Here is a 15,259-nt window from a genome sequence, read left to right as displayed (position 1 = left end):
CCTGCGCTGTTCGTCTGCCCAGCGCCGCCTGCACTGCCCGTCTGCCCAGCGCCGTCTGAGCTGTCCGTCTGACCAGCGCCGCCTGCGCTGCCCGTCTGCCCAGCGCCATCTGAGCTGCCCATCTGTCCTGAGCCTTCACAGCCGCCCGGCTGTCCTGAGCCTTCAAAGCCGCCCGTCTGTCCTGAACCTTCAGAGCCGTCCGTCAGTCAGGAGCCGCCAGAGCCGCCCGCCAGTCAGGAGCCGCCAGAGCAGCCCGCCAGACAGGAGCCGCCCGCCAGCCAGGAGCTGCCAGAGCCGCCAGCCAGCCAGGAGCTGCCAGAGCCGCCAGCCAGCCAGGAGCTGCCAGAGCCGCCAGCCAGCCAGGAGCTGCCAGAGCCGCCAGCCAGCCAGGAGCTGCCAGAGCCGTCAGCCAGCCAGGAGCTGCCAGAGCCGTCAGCCAGCCAGGAGCTGCCAGAGCCGTCAGCCAGCCAGGAGCTGCCAGAGCCGTCAGCCAGCCAGGAGCTGCCAGAGCCGTCAGCCAGCCAGGAGCTGCCAGAGCCGTCAGCCAGCCAGGAGCTGCCAGAGCCGTCAGCCAGCCAGGAGCAGCCAGATCCGTCAGCCAGCCATGAGCAGCCAGATCCGTCAGCCAGCCATGAGCAGCCAGAGCCGTCAGCCAGCCATGAGCAGCCAGAGCCGTCAGCCAGCCATGAGCAGCCAGAGCCGTCAGCCGGCCATGAGCAGCCAGAGCCGTCAGCCAGCCAGGATCCGCCATTGCCAGCCAGCCAGGATTCGCCAGAGCCGTCAGTCAGCCAGGATTCGCCAGAGCCGTCAGTCAGACAGGATTTGCCAGAGCCGTCAGTCAGCCAGGATCCGCCAGAGCCATCTGCCAGTCCGGAGCTGCCGTCCCTCAGTCCGAAGCTGCCGTCCCTCAGTCCGGAGCTGCCTTCCAGTCCGGAGCTGCCTTCCAGTCAGGAACTGCCCTCCAGTCAGGAGCTGCCCCTCAGTCCGGAGCTGCCCCTCAGTCCGGAGCTGCCCCTCAGTCCGGAGCTGCCCCTCAGTTCGAAGCTGCCCCTCAGTCCGGAGCTACCCCTCAGTCCGGAGCTACCCCTCAGTCCGGAGCTGCCGTCCCTCAGTCCGGAGCTGTCGTCCCTCAGTCCGGAGCTGCCGTCCCTCAGTCCGGAGCTGCCTTCCAGTCAGGAACTGCCCTCCAGTCAGGAGCTGCCCCTCAGTCAGGAGCTGCCTCTCAGTCCGGAGCTACCCCTCAGTCCGGAGCTACCCCTCAGTCCGGAGCTACCCCTCAGTCCGGAGCTACCCCTCAGTCCGGAGCTACCCATCCGTCCGGTGGCGCCCTCTGGGATGGTCTTCAGTCCGGGACTTGCTACAAGGGTCGCCGCTCCAGAGGCGCCACCAAAGCGGGTATTGACAATGGTGGAGTGGGGGCCTCGTCCCGCGCCCGAGCCGCCGCCATGATGGGGGGCCACCCCGGACCCTCCCCTTCTGTTTCAGGTTCTGCGGCCGGAGTCCGCACCTTTGTGGGGGGGGGGGGGGGGGGGGTACTGTCCCGCCCTGGCCTTAGTATTCTTTGTTTCCTTTATTATTTTAGTTAGGTCAGGGTGTGACATGGGGAAGGTATGTGTTTTTGTATTGTCTAGGGTGGTGTTATGGTTTAGGGGGTTAAATAGAATAGATGGGTTTGTGTTTAGTGTAGGTGTCTAGCTGTGTCTATGGTTGCCTGAAATGGTTCTCAATCAGAGACAGATGTCATTAATTGTCTCTGATTGGGAGCCATATTTAAGACAGCCATAGGCACTAGGTTAATGTGGGTAATTGTCTATGTTGAACGTTTGTAGCTTGTGTGTGCACTAACGTTTGTAGCTTCAAGGTCGTTTGTTGTTTTGTTTCAGTTTATGTATAGTGTTCGTTTCGTGTTTTCTCTCTTCTAAATAAAAGAAGATGTATTTTCCACACGCTGCGCCTTGGTCCTCTCTCTCACCCATAGACGGTGTGTTTTTGTATTGTCTAGGGTGGTGGTATGGTTTAGGGGGTTAAATAGAGTAGATGGGTTTGTGTTTAGTGTAGGTGTCTAGCTGTGTCTATGGTTGCCTGAATGGTTCTCAATCAGAGACAGATGTCATTAGAAGCCAGAGCCGTAAGCCAGCCATGACCAGCCACAGCCGTCAGCCAGCCATGACCAGCCAGAGCCGTCAGCCAGCCATGACCAGCCAGAGCCGTCAGCCAGCCAGGATCCGCCAGAGCCGTCAGCCAGCCAGGATCCGTCAGAGCAGTCAGCCAGCCAGGATCCGCCAGAGCCGTCAGCCAGCCAGGATCCGCCAGAGCCGTCAGCCAGCCAGGATCCGCCAGAGCCATCAGCCAGCCAGGATCCGTCAGAGCAGTCAGCCAGCCAGGATCCGCCAGAGCCGTCAGCCAGCCAGGATCCGCCAGAGCCGTCAGCCAGCCAGGATCAGCCAGAGCCGTCAGCCAGGCAGGATCCGCCAGAGCCGTCAGCCAGCCAGGATCCGCCAGAGCCGTCAGCCAGCCAGGATCCGCCAGAGCCGTCAGCCAGCCAGGATCCGCCAGAGCCGTCAGCCAGGCAGGATCCGCCAGAGCCGTCAGCCAGCCAGGATCCGCCAGAGCCGTCAGCCAGCCAGGATCCGCCATTGCCAGCCAGCCAGGATTCGCCAGAGCCGTCAGTCAGCCAGGATTCACCAGAGCCGTCAGTCAGCCAGGATTTGCCAGAGCCGTCAGTCAGCCAGGATGCGCCAGAGCCATCTGCCAGTCCGGAGCTGCCGTCCCTCAGTCCGGAGCTGCCGTCCCTCAGTCCGGAGCTGCCGTCCCTCAGTCCGGAGCTGCCGTCCCTCAGTCCGGAACTGCCGTCCCTCAGTCCGGAGCTGCCTTCCAGTCCAGAGCTGCCTTCCAGTCAGGAACTGCCCTCCAGTCAGGAGCTACCCCTCAGTCCGGAGCTACCCCTCAGTTCGGAGCTACCCCTCAGTCCGGAGCTACCCCTCAGTCCGGAGCTACCCCTCAGTCAGGAGCTGCCCCTCAGTCCGGAGCTGCCCCTCAGTCCGGAGCTGCCCCTCAGTCCGGAGCTACCCCTCAGTCCGGAGCTACCCCTCAGTCCGGAGCTGCCGTCCCTCAGACCGGAGCTGCCGTCCCTCAGTCCGGAGCTGTCGTCCCTCAGTCCGGAGCTGCCGTCCCTCAGTCCGGAGCTGCCGTCCCTCAGTCCGGAGCTGCCTTCCAGTCAGGAACTGCTCTCCAGTCAGAAGCTGCCCCTCAGTCAGGAGCTGCCCATCAGTCCGGAGCTACCCCTCAGTCCGGAGCTACCCCTCAGTCCGGAGCTGCCGTCCAGTCAGGAACTGCCCTCCAGTCAGGAGCTGCCCCGCAATCAGAAGCTGCCCTCCAGTCAGGAGCTACCCCTCAGTCCGGAGCTACCCCTCAGTCCGGAGCTACCCCTCAGTCCGGAGCTACCCCTCAGTCCGGAGCTACCCCTCAGTCCGGAGCTACCCCTCAGTCCGGAGCTACCCCTCAGTCCGGAGCTACCCATCCGTCCGGTGGCGCCCTCTGGGATGGTCTTCAGTCCGGGACTTGCTACAAGGGTCGCCGCTCCAGAGGCGCCACCAAAGCGGGTATTGACAATGGTGGAGTGGGGGCCTCGTCCCACGCCGAGCCGCCGCCATGATGGGGGGCCACCCCGGACCCTCCCCTTCTGTTTCAGGTTCTGCGGCCGGAGTCCGCTCCTTTGGGGGGGGGTACTGTCACGCCTTGGCCTTAGTATTCTTTGTTTCCTTTATTATTTTAGTTAGGTCAGGGTGTGACATGGGGAAGGTATGTGTTTTTGTATTGTCTAGGGTGGTTGTATGGTTTAGGGGGTTAAGTAGAGTAGATGGGTTTGTGTTTAGTGTAGGTGTCTAGCTGTGTCTATGGTTGCCTGAATGGTTCTCAATCAGAGACAGATGTCATTAATTGTCTCTGATTGGGAGCCATATTTAAGACAGCCATAGGCACTAGGTTAATGTGGGTAATTGTCTATGTTGAACGTCTGTAGCTTGTGTGTGCACTAACGTTTGTAGCTTCACGGTCGTTTGTTGTTTTGTTTCAGTTTATGTATAGTGTTCTTTTCGTGTTTTCTCTCTTCTAAATAAAAGAAGATGTATTTTCCACACGCTGCGCCTTGGTCCTCTCTCTCACCCATAGACGATCGTGACACTCATTGATATCAACATATTCTTATATTGAGATATAATGTATCCAATAGGTATTTTTGTTAGCAGTTTACCTTCAGTAAATTAATTAAAATTTCACAAATAGATGGGTGTAATATGACCTCTGGGTTACTCTATTTGGTTGTCTCCGTCTATCCCCTCTGGCACCAAACTGGTCTCAGGGCATTTCGTATTATTCTGTACGTAAATCTAAGACAAACAATTTTATGTAACGTTTCGTATGATATGTATTAATTTGTGGATGGATGTCCATCATCCATTTCGTATGATATGTTACAAATTTGCTAAACTTATGATATGTTGCGAATTCCAATTTGTTGTGGCACTAACGTTAGCTAGCTGGCTAACGTTTCGAGTTAGTTAAAATGCGAAAGTTGTCCGTAATGAGATTCAAACACACAATGTTTGGATTGCTAGACGTTTCCGTTATACGACGTCCCATCCACACCGACCAAGGATTGCTAGATGTTCGCAGGTGCAGCGAAAGCTTATGTTTATATCTCCAACAGTGCAGTAATACCTAGCTACAAGAATAGTGGCCAAAAATGACAAAACCAACTATTTTTTTAAAAAAACTCCCACAATGTGTCTCCTTACAAATGAATCCAGCTCAGCAGATGTGTTTACACAAGTCCGCAGGGTCGTATTCATTAATGCACACCGTAGCAAAACATTTTACAACGAAAAATGGAAATTTGTGTTTCTCATTGGTTCAGGTTTTTATATTTTATTTTTAAACTTTCTTCAGGTTTCTTAAGTTCAGGTTTTTAAAGTGTGTCTGTCTGTCTGTCTGTCTGTCTGTCTGTCACCAGATCTCAACCCAATTGAACACTTATGGAAGATCCAGAATTCCAGACACTCGTAAAATCTATGCCAAGGCACATTGAAGCTGTTCTGGCGGCTTGTGGTTGCCCAATGTCCTATTAAAACACTTTATTTCTGAGTTTTAACAATGTAGCTAGCCATTGACAGGCTCTTCCCAATTGTAATAGTGGGTGAGAGAGGCCTGAGAGTGGGCAAAGGTTCAATATTGATATGCATCGTGGTAGTGGTATGTCACTATTGTTTTTTTTTGTTGCCAACCTTACTTTGCTACCTGACAACTTTACGGTTTTTACTTTTTAATGACCGTTTATATTTTTAGTTTTTCTTTTTTTTTCTTTCAACTTTTTCACTCCGGACGCTTTATCTGGACATGGTTCGTCAGCACCTTCAACAGCCGAAGCTAAGTAGTAACATTAACATGATGCCTTCTAATTGCAGTCGCTGTACTCATAATATACAGGAGAACGATCGCCTTATGGCCAGGATAGCTGTGCTGCAAGCCCAGATGCAATTGTTAGGCAAGGGTAATTTCAGTGTAGGAAAGGATGAATCAGCGTCTGTGCCACCAGTAAGTACATATAGTAGTACAAATCCCCTCACACAGTCCCCGCAGCCGGACAACTTTCTCATGGCTTCTGAAGGGAAATGCTGTAGGAATGCTCAAACGGTGTCGCTCATTCAGCCGACAGAAATTTTCAACCGGTTTTCCCCATTAACCTTTTGTCAATATGGGGGCGCTGTTTCACTTTGTAAAAAATCGTTCCCGAATTAAACTGCCTCGTACTCAATTCTTGCTCGTACAATATGCATATTATTATTACTATTGGATAGAAAACACTCTCTAGTTTCTAAAACCATTTGAATTGTATCTGTGAGTAAAACAGAACTCATTTTGCAGCAAACTTCCTGTCAGGAAGTGAGAAATCTGATATCGAGGGCTCTGTTCCAGGGTCAGTTTATTAATTCCCATGGAATCTATAGGTCTACATGCACTGCATACACCTTCCACTAGATGTCAGTAGACAGTGAGAGTTGGAATGGGGTGTCTAGCTAGATCTGAGGCCAAACAAGACGTCTTGGAACGGAAGGTCTGGTCTTTTCACCGTTTGTCTTGGCGCGAGACAGACCTCAGGATTGCGTTCTGAAAAGCTGTCGTTATAGGCGTTAGATATATCCGGCTCTGATTTTATTCGATATATGTGTTAAAAACATCATAAACTAGTTATATTAAACCGACTTATAGCAGTTTATATCAGTTGATTGCGATTTTCTGGAATTTCTTTGTCTTGCGTTATGGTGCGTTGGACACTGCTGCGCCACATGGCTAGCTTTGGCTGCTAATTCTACAGATGAAGAGGGCATTCTACAACCAAACAACGATTATTCTGGACAAAGGACAACTTGTACAAGATTCTGATGGAAGCTCATCAAATAGTACGAACCATTTATGATATTATTTCGTATTTCTGTCGAAAAATGTTTAGACTATATTCCGCCCAGATTTCGGGCGCTGTTTCGCTGTAACGTAAGCTGTATGTCATAATAAGGTTATTTTTACAAATCTAACACAGCGGTTGCATTAAGAACTAGTGTATCTTTCATTTGCTGTCCAACCTGTATTTTTTAGTAAAGTATATGATTAGTTATTTGATTAGATGATGTGAGTGTCAGAAATATATCCGGATTATTTTGGGCAGTTTGGCTAGTATTCACATTGTTCAACCACGAATTGTACCGCTAAATATGCACATTTTCGAACAAACCATATATGTATTGTGTAATATGATGTTATAGGACTGTCATCTGATGAAGTTTGAGAAGGTTAGTGAAAAAATTAATATATTTTGCTGGTTTATTCGCTATCGCTAACGTGCATGAATCAATGCTGTTGTGTGGATGGCTATTGTAGTAAGCTAATATAATGCTATATTGTGTTTTGGTTGTAAAACACTTAAAAAATCTGAAATATTGGCTGGATTCACAAGATGTTTGTCTTTCATTTGCTGTACACTGTGTATTTTTCATAAATGTTTTATGATGAGTATTTAGGTAATTCACGTTGGTCTGTAGTTATTCTAGCTGCTTTGGTGAGATTTTGTGATGGTGGCTGCAATGTAAAACTATGATTTATACCTGAAATATGCACATTTTTCGAACAAAACATATGCTATACAATAAATATGTTATCAGACTGTCATCTGATGAAGTTGTTTCTTGGTTAGTAACTATTTATATCTTTATTTGGTCGAATTTGTGATAGCTACCTATGCAGTAAAAAAAATTGTGGAAATATGCGGTTGGGTCTTTTGCTATCGTGGTTAGCTAATAGAAATACATATTGTGTTTTCCCTGTAAAACATTTTAAAAATCGGAAATGATGGCTGGATTCACAAGATGTGTATCTTTCATCTGGTGTCTTGGACTTGTGATTTCATGATATTTAGATGCTAGTATTTACTTGTGGCGCTATGCTAGGCTATGCTAGTCAGCTTTTTTACTGATGCGGGATGGTGACTCAGCGAGTCGGAGTCTGAGGCCGAGCCTTCTCTTGTCTCTACTCCTCCCGTTACGGGGTCTGAGATGCCGAAGCTTCCCACCATTAACCCTGACAAATTGAAAACCCTAGTCATTGGCGACTCCATTACCTGCAGTTTTAGACTTAAAACGAATCATCCAGCGATCATACACTGTTTTCCAGGCGGCAGGGCTACCGACGTTAAGGCTAATTTGAAGATGGTGCTGGCTAAAGCTAAAACTGGCGAGTGTAGAGAGTATAGAGATATTGTTATCCACGTCGGCACCAATGATGTTAGGATGAAACAGTCAGAGGTCACCAAGCGCAACATAGCTTCAGCGCGTAAATCAGCTAGAAAGATGTGTCGGCATCGAGTAATTGTCACTGGCCCCCTCCCAGTTAGGGGGAGTGATGAGCTCTACAGCAGTCTCAAACCTCAATCGCTGGTTGAAAACTGTTTTCTTCCCCTCCCAAAAGATAATTGGGCCCTCTTTCTGGGACTCACCCACAACAGGACCAAGCCTGGCCTGCTGAGGAGTGACGGACTCCATCCTAGCTGGAGGGGTGCTCTCATCTTATCTACCAACATAGACAGGGCTCTAACTCCTCTAGCTCCACAATGAAATAGGGTGCAGGCCAGGCAGCAGGCTGTTAGCCAGCCTGCCAGCTTAGTGGAGTCTGCCACTAGCATAGTCAGTGTAGTCAGCTAAGCTATCTCCATTGAGACTGTGTCTGTGCCTCGACCTAAGTTGGGCAAAACTAAACATGGCGGTGTTCGCCTTAGCAATCTCACTAGGATAAAGACCTCCTCCATTCCTGCTATTATTGAAAGAGATCGTGATACCTCACATCTCAAAAATCTCAGTCTACTTAATGTTAGATCCCTCACTTCAAAGGCAGTTATAGTCAATGAACTAATCACTGATCATAATCTTGATGTGATTGGCCTGACTGAAACATGGTTTAAGCCTGATGAATTTACTGTGTTAAATGAGGCCTCACCTCCTGGTTACACTAGTGACCATATCCCCCGTGCATCCCGCAAAGGCGGAGGTGTTGCTAACATTTACGATAGCAAATTTCAATTTACTCTCTGTGAATGGTTTGTCCTCTGACAAATCAACTGTACATTTCGGTGTTCCTCAAGGTTCCGTTTTAGGACCACTATTATTTTCACTATATATTTTACCTCTTGGGGATGTCAGTCGAAAACATAATGTTAACTTTCACTGCTATGCGGATGACACACAGCTGTACATTTCAATGAAACATGGTGAAGCCCCAAAATTGCCCTCGCTAGAAGCCTGTGTTTCAGACATAAGGAAGTGGATGGCTGAAAACTTTCTACTTTTAAACTCAGACAAAAGAGAGATGCTTGTTCTAGGTCCCAAGAAACAAAGAGATGTTCTGTTGAATCTGACAATTAATCTTGATGGTTGTAAAGTTGTCTCAAATAAAACTGTGAAGGACCTCGGCGTTACTCTGGACCCTGATCTCTCTTTTGACGAATATATCAAGACTGTTTCAAGGACAGCTTTTTTCCATCTACGTAACATTGCAAAAATCTGAAACTTTCTGTTCAGAAAGTTAATTCATGCTTTTGTCACATCTAGGTTAGACTACTGCAATGCTCTACTTTCCGGCTACCCAGATAAAGCACTAAATAAACTTCAGTTAGTGCTAAATACGGCTGCTAGAATCCTGACTAGAACCCCAAAATTTTATCATATTACTCCAGTGCTAGCCTCCCTACACTGGCTTCCTGTTAAGGCAAGGCCTGATTTCAAGGTTTTACTGCTAACCTACAAAGCGTTACATGGGCTTGCTCCTACCTATCTTTCTGAGTTGGTCCTGCCTTACATACCTACACGTACCCTACGGTCACAAGACGCAGGCCTCCTAATTGTCCCTAAAATTTCTAAGCAAACAGCTGGAGTCAGGGCTTTCTCCTATAGATCTCCATTTTTATGGAATGTTCTGCCTACCCATGTGAGAGACGCAGACTCGGTCTCAACTTTTAAGTCTTTACTGAAGACTCATCTCTTCAGTGGGTCATATGATGGAGTGTAGTCTGGCCCAGGAGTGTGAAGGTGAACGGAAAGGCTCTGGAGTAACAAACCGCCCTTGCTGTCTCTGCCTGGCCGGTTCCCCTCTCTCCACTGGGATTCTCTACCTCTAACCCTATTACAGGGGCTGAGTCACTGGCTTACTGGTGCTCTTTCATGCCATCCCTAGGAGTGGTGCGTCACTTGAGTGGTCACTGACGTGATCTTCCTGTCTGGGTTGGCGCCCCCCCCCCTGGGTTGTGCCGTGGCGGAGATCTTTGTGGGCTATACTCGGCCTTGTCTCAGGATGGTAGGTTGGTGGTTGAAGATATCCCTCTAGTGGTGTGGGGGCTGTGTTTTGGCAAAGTGGGTGGGGTTATATCCTTCCTGTTTGGCCCTGTCCGGGGGTATCATCGGATGGGGCCACAGTGTCTCCTTACTCCTCCTGTCTCAGCCTCCAGTATTTATGCTGCAGTAGTTTATGTGTCGGGGGGCTAGGGTCAGTTTGTTATATCTGGAGTACTTCTCCTGTCTTATCCGGTGTCCTGTGTGAATTTAAGTATGCTCTCTCTAATTCTCTCTTTCTTTCTCTCTCTCGGAGGACCTGAGCCCTAGGACCATGCCTTAGGACACCCTGGCATGATGACTCCTTGCTGTCCCCAGTCCGCCTGGCCGTGCTGCTGCTCCAGTTTCAACTGTTCTGCCTGCGGCTATGGAACCTTGACCTGTTCACCAGACGTGCTACCTGTCCCAGACCTGCTGTTTTCAACTCTCTAGAGACCACAGGAGCGGTAGAGATACTCTTAATGATCGGCTATGAAAAGCCAACTGACATTTAAACCTGAGGTGCTGACTTGCTGTGCCCTCGACAACTACTGTGATTATTATTATTTGACCCTGCTGGTCATCTATGAACATTTGAACATCTTGGCCATGTTCTGTTATAATCTCCACCCGGCACAGCCAGAAGAGGACTGACCAACCCTCATAGCCTGGTTCCTCTCTAGGTTTCTTCCTAGGTTTTGCCCTTTCTAGGGAGTTTTTCCTAGCCACCGTGCGTCTACACCTGCATTCCTTGCTGTTTGGGGTTTTAGGCTGAGTTTCTGTACAGCACTTTGAGATATCAGCTGATGTACGAAGGGCTATATAAATACATTTGATTTCATTTGACACCAATATAAACTGTCCCTGAGATGCCATCTGGCCGAACTCAAACCCCTCTTTATCCACCTTGACAAGTGAAAATAAGCACAATATTAATTCTTAACTTTTTCATTAGGTTTAATACACACATCCATTAAGATCCTTTTGTACTGTTCAATGTTTCTGTCAAACATTATAAGGTTTATATCTAAACTCTATGGTGAGGGTGCAGTTGTGTTGCTCTACTCATTCCCCCTATGTTCTTCTCATTGCTCATCTCAACCTTCATGAATCCTTCATATGCCTGACCACATCTTGGCTAATGTGCTACAACGCCTCTCTTTAAAACTGTGTTAATCTGCTAAACATAAGCCATACTCGTTCGCTCTCCACAACTCCAAGTGGCATGTTTCAAACCGACAAGACCAGAGGGGGAGGAGGGCAATAACATTGGCGGTGGTGGGTTGCTATTGGAAACCCTCTGAAAAATGCAGCTTTCATAACTCCCACCTCAGTGATTTGAGCCTGCATTAGCATCCCAGAGCTGATTCCCACTCCATGGCAGGGAGACTGCGTGGGCGGCCGTTGGGCTCCGAGCGGCCCGAGTGCAAGTCTACACAGGAGGGTTCAACTTCAAGAAGTGCAACTTGAAAAAATCTGATGTACGGCTAGGGCTGTTGTGTCTCTGCATCTGAGGTTGTGTGTTCAAATTAAAATGGCAAAACTGGCTACATGAGCTATAGTTAGTAATGAGGATGTTTTAATTAATACGTTGTGCTGCTTAGTCTGTGGCTATACTACAGTGTCTGTTTCATGGTGGGGGTTCTGGTTCAGAAAACTGCACACTTGAGGCAATTTCACCAGCAACCTATTCTTATCCTTGAGAATAAGCAAAGAAACGGTTGCAAAGCTAGGTCACATTTTTATGGTACAGCCAAGCATTCCTTGACCGAGATGGCAACTCCAAAAGAAATGGCGATAAAATCCCTACACAGTAGCTTGGCATTTTTAGACTACAATCAACAACCAACCAAAAAAAACCAACCCCCTCCAGCAACTCCATAGCAACCACCACCACCACAATAAATAGCACCGTGATGGTCTGTCTCACTTAACAGTTGCTGATGTGGCTAATGTATGAATCCTACATCGGTAGCGTGATTCAGCCTGTGCCCTTTTAGCTGGCGTTAAATATAACTGAGGTAGTTACTATCCGGAAGGGAAGGCAGGATGGGATAATTACCACATGCTCCAGTTTCCCTTGTCCTCTCTATTGTGATTTGTGCATAGTAATTAAAACATAAGTGCTGCTGGTTAAAAGTTGCACATAGTGTATTAGCTAAGGGAGGAGCCATGGAGGGTGGAAAGCGACTAGAATGTCAAAAGAGGATGGGGTGGATGAAGGGGAAGGTGTTTAGGAGTGGGTTTTATCATTGTTGTATACAGTATGTGTGTGTTGGGGAGGTGTTTGTGTGTGGATGGGTGTGTGTGAGTGAGAGACAGGGGCAAAGAGAGAGAGAGATAGGGTGGGTGGGCGGGCGGGCGTGCATACCTTTGGTACAGTAGATTACAAGTAATATCCTCCGAAAAGCTTTCCAAACAGATGAATCCAAACATTCAGTGTAAAGGTGTTGTAATGTGTTATTCTGCAAGACTGCACATTTTTATTTATTTAACCTTTATTTAAGCAGGTAGGCAAGTTGAGAACAAGTTCTCATTTACAACTGCGACCTGGCCAAGATAAAGCAAAGCAGTTCGACACATACAACACAGAGTTACACATGGAGTAAAACAAACATACAGTCAATAATACAGTAGAAAAATAAGTCTATATACAATGTGAGCAAATGAGGTGAGATAAGGGAGGTAAAGGCAAAAAAGGACATGGTGGCAAAGTAAATACAATATAGCAAGTAAAACACTGGAATGGTAGATTTGCAGTGGAAGAATGTGCAAAGTAGAGATAGAAATAATGGGGTGTAAAGGAGCAAAATAAATAAATAAAAGTAGGGGGAGAGGTAGTTGTTTGAGCTAAATTATAGATGGGCTATGTACAGGTGCAGTAATCTGTGAGCTGCTCTGACAGCTGGTGCTTAAAGCTAGTGAGGGAGATAAGTGTTTCCAGTTTCAGAGATTTTTGTAGTTCGTTCCAGTCATTGGCAGCAGAGAACTGGAAGGAGAGGCGGCCAAAGGAAGAATTGGTTTTGGGGGTAACCAGAGAGATATACCTGCTGGAGCACGTGCTACAGGTGGGTGCTGCTATGGTGACCAGCGAGCTGAGATAAGGGGAGATTTTACCTAGCAGGGTCTTGTAGATGACCTGGAGCCAGTGGGTTTGGTGACGAGTATGAAGCGAGGGCCAGCCAACGAGAGAGTACAGGTCGTAGTGGTGGGTAGTATATGGGGCTTTGGTGACAAAACAGATGGCACTGTGATAGTGAGTGGTGAGTGCATTTCACTGTATACATTTTTAGCATGCAATCAGTTCTACATGAGACAAATTTGACAGGTTTAAACTGTTAAGGGCCTATGGCAAGAAGAAGGTAACAAACTGAACACTGTGCTCATATTATTACTTCAATCGCTATTCCACTATTTATTTGTTTTTCACCGCAATCAAACCTGCCAAACACCATACAGACTTCTACACTTAAGACGTTTTTATTGAACCATGTAGATACTTTACTGTTACCATATATATATATATATATATATATATATATATATATATATATATATATATATATATATATATATATATATATATATATATATATATATATATATATATGCATACATATACATACATACACACACACAGGGACAACCAACCAAGTACAAAGAAAATGGGTCCATTGCGTCATCCGCCCCTAAATAATAAAACATTAACATAATTGAATATGTTATGTACTGAGCAGTCCTAATGATTCTATTTAAATGAATTTCACTAGAGCTGCACAAAACACACACATTAAAAAAAGTTACTGTCAAATCAGAAAAGTCATACTTCTTTATTGTAAAATGTATACGATTATATAGCCAGTTAAGTGAATACAAACGTACATTCCCCCAAATCATCTGCCCACACCTTGCCAACTTGCTATTACACTTGCTCTTCAAATCCATCAAAATGTACTTTCCACTTGAGTGCACTTGTTTTGTTTACAACAAAAAAAATCATGCTGTAAAATATTATTTTGGGTCATAGACATTTATCGACCCCGATATTTGGGGAGGAAGGAGAGTGTGTTTGTGAATAAGAGAGTAAGTGTGTGTGTGTGTGTCTGTGTTTTAGAGAAAGAGAGTCCGTGGGGGTCTTCCAAACCTAGATCTAGTTCTATTTGTGTTATACGGTACAGTGACATTTTTTCTCTTCATGAAAAGAGCTCTTGATATTGGAGTGGCATGCATCCTTCTGCCAGGAACCACGACCTAACAATTCAAGCTGACGCTTCATCTCTCTTCTCCTCTACTTCTGCTCCCGTCGCTTCTGAAAAGCACACACAACACGGCATCACAGACTGGAATGGCAGGATGACTGGTCCAAACTCATTAGCATAGTGACGGTGATCTAAAAGACAGCTTTTAAAGGGTTCACTGAATGATGAGAGCAAATTACCACCATTACTTTAGCAACTGTGAAAATTGAAAGAAAGAAACCTTTTTGGAACATCAACCCTACATGCACACTTTTAAATCTTTAGTGCTAGAAGTAGTTGTGTAGTGCTAAAAGTTGTGAGATCATCAAGAGTGCATCATGTCCAAAGAAGTATGGTATGCTAAATATCCACTATAACTAACCATCGTGAATGATGTCTTATCAAATCTTATGAAGTAAATCATATCGTGAAGAACTGTCAGACATAATGCTATAACAACTTATTCATGTAAATGAAATTATAGACAATAGGTACAAAACTCCTTGTCTACATAGGTATTTGACTGGTGTAAGTGTACATTACTCATACAAATGTCACACCCTGGCCTTAGTATTCTTTGTTTTCTTTATTATTTTAGTTAGGTCAGGGTGTGACATGGGGAATGTTTGTGTTTTGTCGGTTTTGGGTGGTTATATGGTAAAGGGGGTGTTGGGTGTAGTGTATGGGTTTGTGTTGAGTGTGTGTCTAGCTGTGTCTATGGTTGAGTGTAGGTTCTAGGAAAGTCTATGGTTGCCTGAATTTGGTCTCAATTAGAGACAGCTGGTTGTTGTGGTCTCTGATTGGGAGCCATATTTAAGGCAACCATAGGCTTTAGCTGTTTGTGGGGAATTGTCTATGTCGAAGTGTTTTGTGTCAGCACTTATGTTTGTATAGCTTCACGGTCGTCTGTTTTGTTGTTTTGTATAGTGTTCGTTTCGTTTTTCGTCTTCTTCCTTTAAATAAAGAAGATGTACTTTCCACGCACTGCATGTTGGTCCTCACTCTCTCCTATTGACGATCGTGACAACAAAACACAGTCGAGATCTTGCACTCTCATGACATTAACTGGATACCATCTGTATTATTGCCTAGCAACACAGAATTAAGTCAGCA

The sequence above is a fragment of the Salvelinus fontinalis genome, chromosome 13 (genome assembly GCF_029448725.1).
Source record: "Salvelinus fontinalis isolate EN_2023a chromosome 13, ASM2944872v1, whole genome shotgun sequence".
Lineage (NCBI taxonomy): Eukaryota > Metazoa > Chordata > Actinopteri > Salmoniformes > Salmonidae > Salvelinus > Salvelinus fontinalis.
The sequence above is the reverse complement of the archived record's forward strand: the minus strand, read 5'-3'. Positions refer to the sequence as shown.